Below are 10452 nucleotides of genomic sequence, written 5' to 3'. Positions count from 1 at the left end.
CACAAAAAGCTCACTGGGTTAAGGCAAGGGCTGGTAGTTAAAATCAAATCATCCTTTTCGATTAAAATTCCTTCATACTTCAGTATTCTTGAATTGGTTAGCCGTTTTCCCGTGGTTTGGGCTAAAATGGTTTTTACTTGGTGAGGGGTGCTACCTTCTATCATTCCCCTGGCCACCCTTGGGAGACCAGATCTAAGAGTTTAGATAAATAGGCCACTGGCTGCCGCTTATCCCCCCCCCACTCTTGAGTTCCTAACGCAGCCCCTTTGTCTACAGTTAACAAATAGTTGAAAAGATTTCTCCAAAGAAGATAAGGCTAAAACTGGAGCTCTGATTAGGCTGTTTTAAATCTTACACCAAACCCTCCTCTTCTGTGCAAACCAATACATTCGGTTCTTCAGCTAACAGTTTGGAATATAGTCCTTTAGTCTTTTGAGCACACCCCTCTATCCACAGTCCACAGTACCCAGTCAGCCCCAAAAATTTTCTCAATTCCCTCTTGGTCTTTGGCAGAGGTAAGTCTACTATTCCTTTGATCCTCTCAGGATTTATTTTTTTTCGACTCCCTTCACTGACTAGATGTCCCAAGTACTTCACTTCTGTTTCCACGTATTGCAATTTTTTTATTATTTTTTCTTTTTTGAGACCATCAAACCTTACTGTCCCGAAAAGTTCAGTAACTCATTCGTGGCTTCTTTTACCCTGCCTTCTTCCTCCCCAGATACCAGTAATCATCCACACACTGAAGCAGGGCTACTCCCAATGGAGGGCTGAATTGTTCAAGCACTTGTTCTAACACTTGCCAAACAAATTAGGGGATTCTGTAAATCCCACAATGATAACACCCTACCGGTGAACCCCGAGCTGCTGGTAGGAGTGGTTGGGGCAGTCCTCGTCCCGTTATTCACCCCTCTTCCTCGCCCCCAAGTAACAGTCTAAGGGGTCCCACTTTGGGGATTCAGTTTCTTTGTCAATTGAAACATCACCGACAGTCTGGGCTGGGAACATATAAAATGGATTTGGGCGTCGCCGAATCCTGAATCTATGCATCTTGACCCAGCAAGAAGCATATTCACCTTCTTCTAATTCCTTATTATTCCTTATTATTCGCATACATGTTTAAAGTCTGACAGACCCAGTCTTCGTCAGATCCAAATTTGGGCCAAAATACACTAGGAGATGTTATGGGTTCTTTGGTCCAAACAAATTCAAATGCAAATGCAAACATGTCCCCCCTGGGACACCTCTGGGATCCTCTAAGACAGACACAGGACCCCTAGGACACCCCTGAGACCCTTCCCAGAATGTCCATGGCCCCTCCAGCCGCCCCCGGCCCCACCGGGATGCGGTCCGAACAAAACAAATCATTTTCTTTTTATCTTTATCCCTTGTACAAGAAGAATCATTCCAAAACCTCAACATTCTCCCCTAAAGGACTGTCTGGGGGAATGTTCCCGGGGTCTTTCTTATTCTCCCCTTTTTCATCCCTAGGCCTAGAATCCTTATTTCCCATTCTGAACACAGACTTTCCTTACACCCCTTCCTTTCGCTTCGTCCTTCTCCAGCTGCGCCCCTCGCGGGACTACAGAACCGCGGATCCGGACTCCACACTCGCTTCGTACCGCAGTACGTCTCAGTCACTCACACACAAGTCTCTTAGAACGTCCCGACCACCAAGGCAATACTTTAACAGTCCGATTTTCCTTACCTTGGTCTGTGCACGGAGTTGCCTGGTCGTACTCTCTGTGCCTACTGCACCTACCCCTTCTCCCCCTGTGCTTCACAGAGTCTGCCGTCCAACTGGGTCTCGAGATCTTAGTCGATTCCTCCCGGAATCCCTGCCAACGATCCACGAGACCCTTGAAATCAACAGGACACGTCTTCCCGTCCTTCGGCAACAGGGACTCCCAAGAAGATGACTTCGGCTCCCGGACGAGCCCCCAAATTGTGAGAAACAAGTTCCGGTCCGAATGAAATAGGCTCAGGCAGAATCCTCTGTGAAGCAGGTTTTTATTCACGTTCTTGCAAGAGCAGGTGACCTAGCAAGTAGGCACACTTCCAGTTCTTGAAACACAACTTTTTATTCCCTAATCCCGGCCAAATTTTTCCCTCCCCTGTTTCCCATTGGTTGGGTACTCCAGGGTTCACAGTCTGTCTGAGGCGCCTAAAATTCTTCCCGGGTGTCCTGCCTCTGTTTACTTCCCTCTATGCTACACCCAAAGGGATTATCTGACTAGTTTATTTCTTTCCTTTTTGGTAAAAGATTGCTCAATCTCATTAGCCCTGGTTAAATGTTTGACTCCCCTTCTAGACACTAATCCAGTAGGAATCAGTTTGTCCTTTTGTCTGTGTGATAAGAGATGTTCTACAAGCCTTTGCTGGAGCCTCTTTGTCTTAGTCATTCCCTTATCGTGTCACCTCTGATGGCAACGGCTTTTCTCCTCTGCAAAAGCAATACCTGCCTTTCTTACCCCAGGACTTGGCACGAGGATTTGCACAAGGCCTCACACCAGGGTTTGTTCGAGGGCTCTTCAGGGGCTGGGGAGAAATGAGGGGGCGGGGGAGGTGGGTGGCGGGGGATCAGGGGCACAGGGTGGGGTGGGCGTTGATGCGTGGTGGGTATTGCACAAAGGTTTGCACGAGGGTGCATCGGGGGGCTGAGGGGGCACTTGATGGGGTGGGGGAGGGGTTTGGGGGGTTGGGAGGGGGCAGGGGGTGGGGGTGAGTAGGGGGGGGAAGTGCGTGAGGGGGGCTCGCATGAGGATTCACACAAGCCCTTGCAGGATTCACACAAGTGTTTGTAGAGGGTGGGGGAGGGGCTTGAGGGGGGACACGTGTGAGGGGGGGTGGTGAGTTCACACGAAGGTTCGGGTGGGTTGAGAGGCTGGGGGAGCATTCCCAGGAGTGTTTGCACACGGGTTTGCACGAGGGTTTGCACAAGTGTTCGTGGTGGGGTGAGGGAGGGGTGAGGGGGGATTTGGGGAGGGTGGCACAGGAGGGGCTTGCACAAGGTTTTGTGGGGAACTGGAAGATTGGGGGGTAGGGGAGGGGTCTCACAGGAGTGTTTGCACAAGAGTTCATAGGGGCTAGGGGGGTTGAGGGGGTGAGGGAGGGATTTGAGGGGGATTTTGGGGGGTCGGGGAGGGGGTGGATGATAGTACATGAGCGTTTGCACGAGGATTTGTACGAGGCTTTGTAAGGAGTTTGAAGGGGTGGGGCAGGGGGTTCACGGTGGATTCGGGGGTGGGGGGAGAGGTTGGGGGTTGGCACATGAGGGGGTCGCAGGAGGATTTTCACGAGGGTTTGTAGGGGGCTGGGGGAGGTTTTTGGATGGAATTTGGGGGGTGTGGGTGGTGGGTTTGCACAAGGGTTTGGGGGGGTTCAGAGGCTGGGGAGGGGGGATGGTGGCATTTAGGGTATTTTGCACATGGACTCGCACAAGAGTTTGTAGGGTTTGTAGGGCTGGGGGTGTTTCAAGGGTGGGGGAGAGGGTGGAAGGGGAGATTTGGGGTGGGAGGGGTAGGACGTGGGGTACGGGGGGGCTCGCACGAGACCCTGCACTAGGGTTCGTAGCAGGACTGGTGGCGTGGGATTGGGATTCTGCTCGAGGCCTCGCACAAGGACTCACATGGCAGTTCCTAGGGGACTGGGGGGGTTGGGGGAGGGGCTTAGAGGGGATTGGGACGGGGTGGGGTGGATTTGGGGGTGGGGGAGGGGTGTGGGAGCTGGGGGTGAGGCAGGAGGGGGCTCGCACAAAGATTCGCACGAGGGTTTGTAGGGGCTGGGGAGGGGGTTGAGGGGGGACTTAGGGCGTGGGGGAGGGGGGAGTGGGATGGACGGTGGCCCGTGAGGGGGTTTTGCAGGAGGATTCGCACGAGGCCTCGCACCAGGGTTCACCGGGAGCTGGGGATGTCGGGGGCTCACACGAGTGTTTGCACAAGGGCTTATAGGGGTCGGGGGGGCTTGGGGGGTGGGATTTGAGGGGGAATTTGGGGGGTGTGGGAGGGGGCGGGTGATGGTATGTGAGCGTTCGCACGAGGGCTTGTGGGGGGTGGAAGACTGGGGTGTGGGGAGGGGGCTGAGGTGGGGTTTAGGGGCTGGGGGAGTGGAGGTAGATGTCACACAAGGGGACTTTGCACGAGGGTTTGCATGAGTGTTCGTAGGGGTCTGGGGGTGTTGTGGGTAGTGGGGGGGGATTTGGGGCGTGTTGGGGGTAGGTGGGGGGGGTGGGGCAGGAGGGGGCTCACACAAGACCTTGCACGAGGGCTCATAGGGGGATGATGGTGTGGGGTTGGGATTTTGCATGAGGCCTCACACGAGGGTTCACGGGAGGCATTTTGGGGGGGGGGGCAGGAGGTGGGTGGTGGCACATGAGGGGGCTGGAACGAGGCTTTGCACAAGGATTCGCACGGGGCCCTGCACGAGGGTTCGCACGACAGCTCATGGGGTGCTGTAGGGGGAAGGGGCGTGGGGGAGGGGTTTGAGGGCAATTTGGAGGGTGAAGGGGGGGTTCAAGGGGGATATAGGGGGTGGCGAAGGAGGAGGCTTGCGCGAGGGTTTGCATGAGGTTTGACAGGGAGGGCTGGGGTGGTGGGGTAGGGGCGTGAGGGGGCATTTGGGGGCGGGGGAGGCGGTGGATGTCGTCCAAGGGGGTTTTGCCCCAGGGTTTGAAGGACAAGTTCCCCAAGGGCTTATGTTAGGGAGAGCGGGGGGTGTTGGAGGATGTGGGGGACAGGGTTGAGGGGGGATTTGGGAAGGGGGGAGGGGGTTTGCACGAGGCCTTGCATGCTGATTCGCACAAGGGTTCACAGGGGGCTGGGGGGGTTGGGAGAGGGGAAGTAGGGAAGTGGGGGAGGGGCTGTTGGGGGGAGGGGAGAGGGAGGTGGGCGGGGTGGGGGCTGTCACAAGGGTTTGCAGGGCGGTTGGGAGGGGTTGGAAGGTGGGGGAGGGGCTGGCAGAGATTTGGAGGTGGGGGAGGGGTGGATGATGGTACTTGAGCGTTCCCACAAGTTTGCACAAGAGTTTGCAGGAGGGTTCACAAAAGGGTTCATAAGGGAGTGGGGAAGGGTGGGGGTGGGGGAGGGGAGAGAGATTTGGGAGGTGAGGGAGGGGGCGGTGGCGCACGAGGGGGCTCGCGGTAGTATTTGCGCGAGGGCTCGCACGAGGGATCCTGCAGGGCTGGGGGTTAGAGGTCTTGGGAAAGGGGTCGAGGGGGGATTTGGGGGGGTGGTACAGGAGGGGGCTGGCAGGAGGATTCGCACCGAGGCCTTGCACAAGGATTCGTGGGGGGATTGGGGGGTGGGGGATGGGTTTGAGGGGGTATTTGGGGGTGGGGAAGGGAATGGATGTCGCGCAAGGCATTTTTGCACGAGGCCTTCAACAAGGATTTCCACGAGGGCTTGTTGTAGGGGGCTGGGGGGGAGCGGTGATTTGGGGGATGAAGGAGGGGGTTGAGGGGGGATTTGGAGGGAGGGGGAGTGCTGGGGGTGTGTGTGTGCAGGGGTCCGGAAGGAGGATTCACACAAGGGTCCCTGGGGGTGGTTGGGGTTTTGGGGAGGGGTCGAGGGTTGGACTCGGGGGTGGGGCAGTGCATGAGGGGGCTTGCATGAGGGCTCGCACAGAGATTCACACGAAGATTCACACGAGGCCTTGCATGAGGGTTTGTGGGAGGCTGGAAGATTGCGGGGGGGGGGCGGGGGTGGAGTGGGGGGATGGTGCAGGAGGGGCCACAATCCAACTCACCGATCTCCTGGGTCCTCCCAAACCTCTGGGTCCCCCCTGAACACCTCGGTCTCCCCAGACACCCCTGTTCCCAACCCCCTGGGTCCCCCCAAAACCCAACTCCCGGAACACCTGTGTCCCTGCCAAACCCCTGGGTCCACCCAACTCCCGGTCCACCCCCAGACCACCATCTTCTGCCTGTCCCCAACCTCCTGGGTCCCCCCAAAGTCATGGGTTCCCCCAAACTCTTCAGTTCCCCCACAGTCACCCATCTCCCTCCCACCTCCCCAATCTCCTCTGTCACTCCAAGCCCCTTGGCTTCCCCCATAGACACTCACTTCCAACCTCCTGGGTCTCCCCAACCTCTTGTATACCCCCAAGATCCCATCTCCTCCATCTCCTGAGATCCCCCCGAAATGTCATCACCCTCTTGGCTGACTGGGTGGTGAAGAAGGTGGGGCTGAAGGCCAACCAGACGATGCAGGTGGTGTACATGGCGAAGCTGATGGGTTTGGCTTCAATGAAGGCCTCAGAGACCCCCCGGGCTTTGACGGCATAGACGGTGCAGGTCAACATGAGAAGAAGGGCATAGGCCAATCAGCCCAAGGTGCCACCTTTGGCTATGTCACACCTAGGGACACCATGGGCATCTTCAGGGTTGGGGGTTCAACCCATCTTCTAGTTGATGAGGGAGTGAGGAGAGCAAAGGAGGAGCCACATGGGAGCAGCCATCAGTTAGAGGCTGCTCAAGGTGAAGGTGATGACAAGTTGGGAGATGGGGCTGATGAAACGGGGAGGGGTCACCGACCATTTGCCAGGGGCGGTGGGGGGGGGAGGACAATCAAGAGAAGAGCATGGGTTTGCCCAGATGCCTGGGTTCCTTTTCAGACACATGGATCCACCCCCAAACATCGAGATTCCTCCCTAGAGGAGGAGGAGGAACCAGCCCATATGCCTCCATCCCCTTGGTTTGCTTGAGCCTCACATGCTTGGGTCCCCTTCCCGGACACCTGGGTCCTCCAGAACTCCATCCTACATCCCTCCTGACCCTCCACCCAAACTCCTGACCCGCGACCCAAAATCCTCCCCACAACATGGACTCCTGGGTCCTTCTTGATCTCCTGTGTCCTCCAGAACTCTTGGTTTCCCCCATAACTCACCTTCCTTGAAGACAGATTAGATGTGGTTGGTCTTGGTAAGGAGCATGGGGTAGGTGGAACCCCATCCTACGTCCCTCAACCTCAACTCATGGGTTCCTCCCTGGACTCCTGTCCCCCCCGGGTCTCCCGCGTCCTCCAAAACCTCCGTGTCCCTCCGTGACTCACTCTGCTTTAAGATCCTGTAGATCATGTTGGTCTTGGTGAGGAGTGTGGTGTAGGTGAGGCTCATCCCCAAGCCCAAGAAGAGTTTTGGTAGGGCGCAGGTGCCCACCCTGGGCATCCAGGAGGAGAACACTCCCTCTGGACATCTCACCCTATGTGGACATCCCACCCCACCCATCACGAGGACCCAGAGGAAGAACCTCCCCCAAGGAACCCAGATGACCATGGGAATCCACCAGGACACCATGGAGTCCCACCAGGAGATCCAGGGGAAGCACCTATAGGGTCACAGACATCCAGGAGAAAACTCCCCCATGGACATCCCACCCCACCCACAGAGGACCCATATGTCCAGGAAGAGCACCCAGCTGACCATGGGGGGGCCCACCAGGAGAACATGGAGGGGCACCCATGGGGACCCACATGACCATGGGTGGACCCACCAGGACAGGTACCCATAGGGATAGGGAAGGTGGTTACACCCATAGGGATTTGAGGGGGTCCCTAAGGGCTGGGGGACACTGGCACCCTATGGGGGAAGGGGCATCTAAGGGGTGGGGAGGGGGCTCTGGCACCTATAAGGGTGGGGGGACACCCTACAGGGACTTGGGGATCCTGGACGCCTGGGTCCCCCCCCATCCCGCTCCCCTGGGTCACTGCTCCTGGATGCCTGGGTCCCCTGAGAGCTGTCACCAAACACAGGGCAGGGGTCACCCCCTCCCAGATGCCTGGGTCCCCTCCGCCAAGCTTGACCAAACTCCCATGATCCTCTGCCCCGCCCCCCAATTAAAAGCAGCTGTTAATTACTCGGGGGAGTGTTATTAGGGGTGCCCCCGCAACACCTCCTGGGGGTCCTGCCGTGCGTGGGGGGGCCCTAATCCCTGCCATGGGGCGGACAGGAGATTGGGAGGGCTACTGGAACATTGAGGGGACCCAGAGGGGGTCTAAGGGGACATGGAGGGGTTGACAGGACATTGGGGGTGGCTGAGGGGACACTGGTGGGGTCTAAGGGGACATATGGGGTTCAGAGGATACTTGGGGGAGTATGGGGGGGCTGAGGGGACATTGGGGGGGTCTAAGGGGACCCAGTGGGGACTGATGTGACATCTGGGGGGCCGAAGGGGCATGGGGGAGCTGAGGGGACATTGTGGGGCCTTGGGGGAATGAGGGGCCCCAGAGTGAGTTAAAGAGGACATGGCGTGGCTAGGGGGACATTGGCGAGGGGCTACGGGAGGCTGAAGGGACATGTCTAAGGGGTGTCTAAGGGGACATTTTGGGTGGCTGAAGTGACATTAGCGGGGGCGAAGGGGCCTGAGGGCAGCCAGAGGGTGTTTAAGGGGACACGGGGGTGTTGAGGGGACATTGGAGAGGCTGGGCAGACGTTGGGGGGGGTGCAGCTGAGGGGACACTGGGGCGCTGAGGGGGACCCGGTAGCGCTGAGGGGGCTGTGGGTGCTCGGGGGTCTGAGGGTACCCGGGGGACGTGAGGAGGGCCCGGGGCCGGGGGGGGAGGGGACCTGGGGACGCACCAGCCTGAGGACGCGGAGCCGCCGCCGCGCGCCGCTCCCGCTGAAACGCCGCCGCGCGCCGCTCCCGCTGAAACGCCGCCGCGCGCTGCCCGCCGTGGCCACGCCCCCAGCAGTTAACGGCGGCCTGAGCCACGCCCCCACCCCGCGGCCCCACCCCCGCGTTGCGCTTTCCGGACGCGCTTTTCGGTCTTGTCGCGACAGCGCCCGCCGGGGGGCGGGGGGGTACTCGGGCGTCCGCGGAGTGAGTCCTCCGCACACACTCAGGGGAAACTGAGGCACGCACAGGCCTTGAGGGTGGTGGGGGGAGGGGTGTCCTAGAGGTCCCCAGGCATCCGGGCGACCCCCATCCCCCCTCAATCAAGGCGGTGTTAGCGCATGAGCGGCTGTTAGGAATGTTACAGTAGCTGGAGACAGCATTAGGAGCATTACGGGAGCGGGGCACCAGCAGAGGGTTAGGCTGAAGCGTGATATGAAGGCTGTTAGCAGCTATTGTGAGCAGCTATTCGGGGTGTTACAGTAACAGGCCCCAATATTCGGGGCATTACGGGAGCTAGACCCCGCTATGACGGTAGCTCGGAGCCTGGTATCAAGCCTGGAGCAGCTATAAGGGGCCTTATAGTACCTGCACCCCAATATTAGGGGTGTTAAGGTACCTAAAGCCTGCTGTTAAGATCATCTGGGTGCCTGAAGCAGCTATTAGGGGCGTTATGGTATCAGGTCCCCAATACTGGGAGCGTTATGGTGGCTGTACCCCACTTTTAGGGTGTTGCATTAAGAGGCAAAATGGTTTTGGCAGGAAATAAACCCCCTTGCGTTCTAACACTCCTCACCGAGGCGGGAGGCCGGGTGCGGCTGGGTTTAAGTTCTGAGTGATGCCCAGTTCACCACTATCAGTCCAGTCACGTTTAATATATTAAACTGTTACGATTTGGATACACTAATAGTGGACTGCGCCTTCAGTCTAGTCGTGCTCATGAACCAGCACGGCCACTCTCAAGTCTCTGGTCGCGTTCAGTGAGAAACCAAAACGACCAGCTACTGAAACAGTGCGGTTTATTTAAGCAACAGATAGAGAGGTTCAGCCCGTTGACTGGTCCCAGAAGCCAAAGGCAGTCTGTGATGGAGTCCTCCTTGACTTGTTCACGATGGTGTCTTCCCTCATGTCGCCCCTTTCTTGGGCTATTTTTATACTATTTTTTACCTTCAAGGTGGAGTTCGAGTGACTTCAGTGTCGTGGTTTAGCCTCAGACAGCAACACAGAACCACGTGCTGCTCGCTCCGGCCTTCCCAATACAGGAAGAATCGGAAGAAAAAGGCAAGACTCTTGGGTTGAGACAAAGGCAGTTTAACAGCAAAGGGAACAAGAAACACCAACAATAACGGATAGAGGAATATACAAACAGGATTATGGAACCGCTGCTCCCCGCCACTCCCGACCAGACCCTGGACGCCCCAGCCCGCTCCAAGGCTCCAAGTGGCGACTTCCTGCCCCCTCCCCCAGCAGCTCAGGGTGGGCATGGCTCACATGGCATGGAATACCAGGAAAAATTAACCCTATCCCTGCCGGAACCAGGACATTATCCACCCCTTAGTCCATACCATCTATGGTATGGCCCAGATCTTACAGGTTCCAATGAATTGCCACCACTTTCCCCTGTCATATATATACACACACATATATATTCATGCAGATATAATGCCCTTAGTTTATGGGCCATCCCTCCAAGGTGTCCGTTGAGTTCTTTTCATCTTTGATGGAGCTTTGGGCTCCATCTGTCAGAACAGTCTCTCAGGGCAGGTGAGATGCTGGGTGTGCTGGCCTGTTGCATGCTGTATTGTCGGAGCTTGTGACGGGTGCACCCGGTGTGGCTCATGCCCACA

The 10452-nt window shown here is 57.3% G+C and overlaps 1 long non-coding RNA gene across 1 annotated transcript; it reads right to left on the bottom strand.

Annotated features, from left to right (window-relative positions):
* LOC141737451 (uncharacterized) lies at nt 1-8671 on the bottom strand. The gene is made up of 3 exons (XR_012585181.1): nt 8572-8671; nt 6882-7060; nt 1-2039 (listed from the first exon to the last, which is right to left on the bottom strand). It is a non-coding gene; the product is annotated as an uncharacterized LOC141737451 (long non-coding RNA).
* Between the last annotated feature and the right edge of the window lie 1781 nt (nt 8672-10452).

This window comes from Larus michahellis, unplaced genomic scaffold (assembly GCF_964199755.1).
Source record: "Larus michahellis unplaced genomic scaffold, bLarMic1.1 SCAFFOLD_69, whole genome shotgun sequence".
Taxonomy (NCBI): Eukaryota; Metazoa; Chordata; class Aves; order Charadriiformes; family Laridae; genus Larus; species Larus michahellis.
Note: the sequence above shows the minus strand (reverse complement) of the source record. Positions and strands in the feature narration are given on the sequence as shown.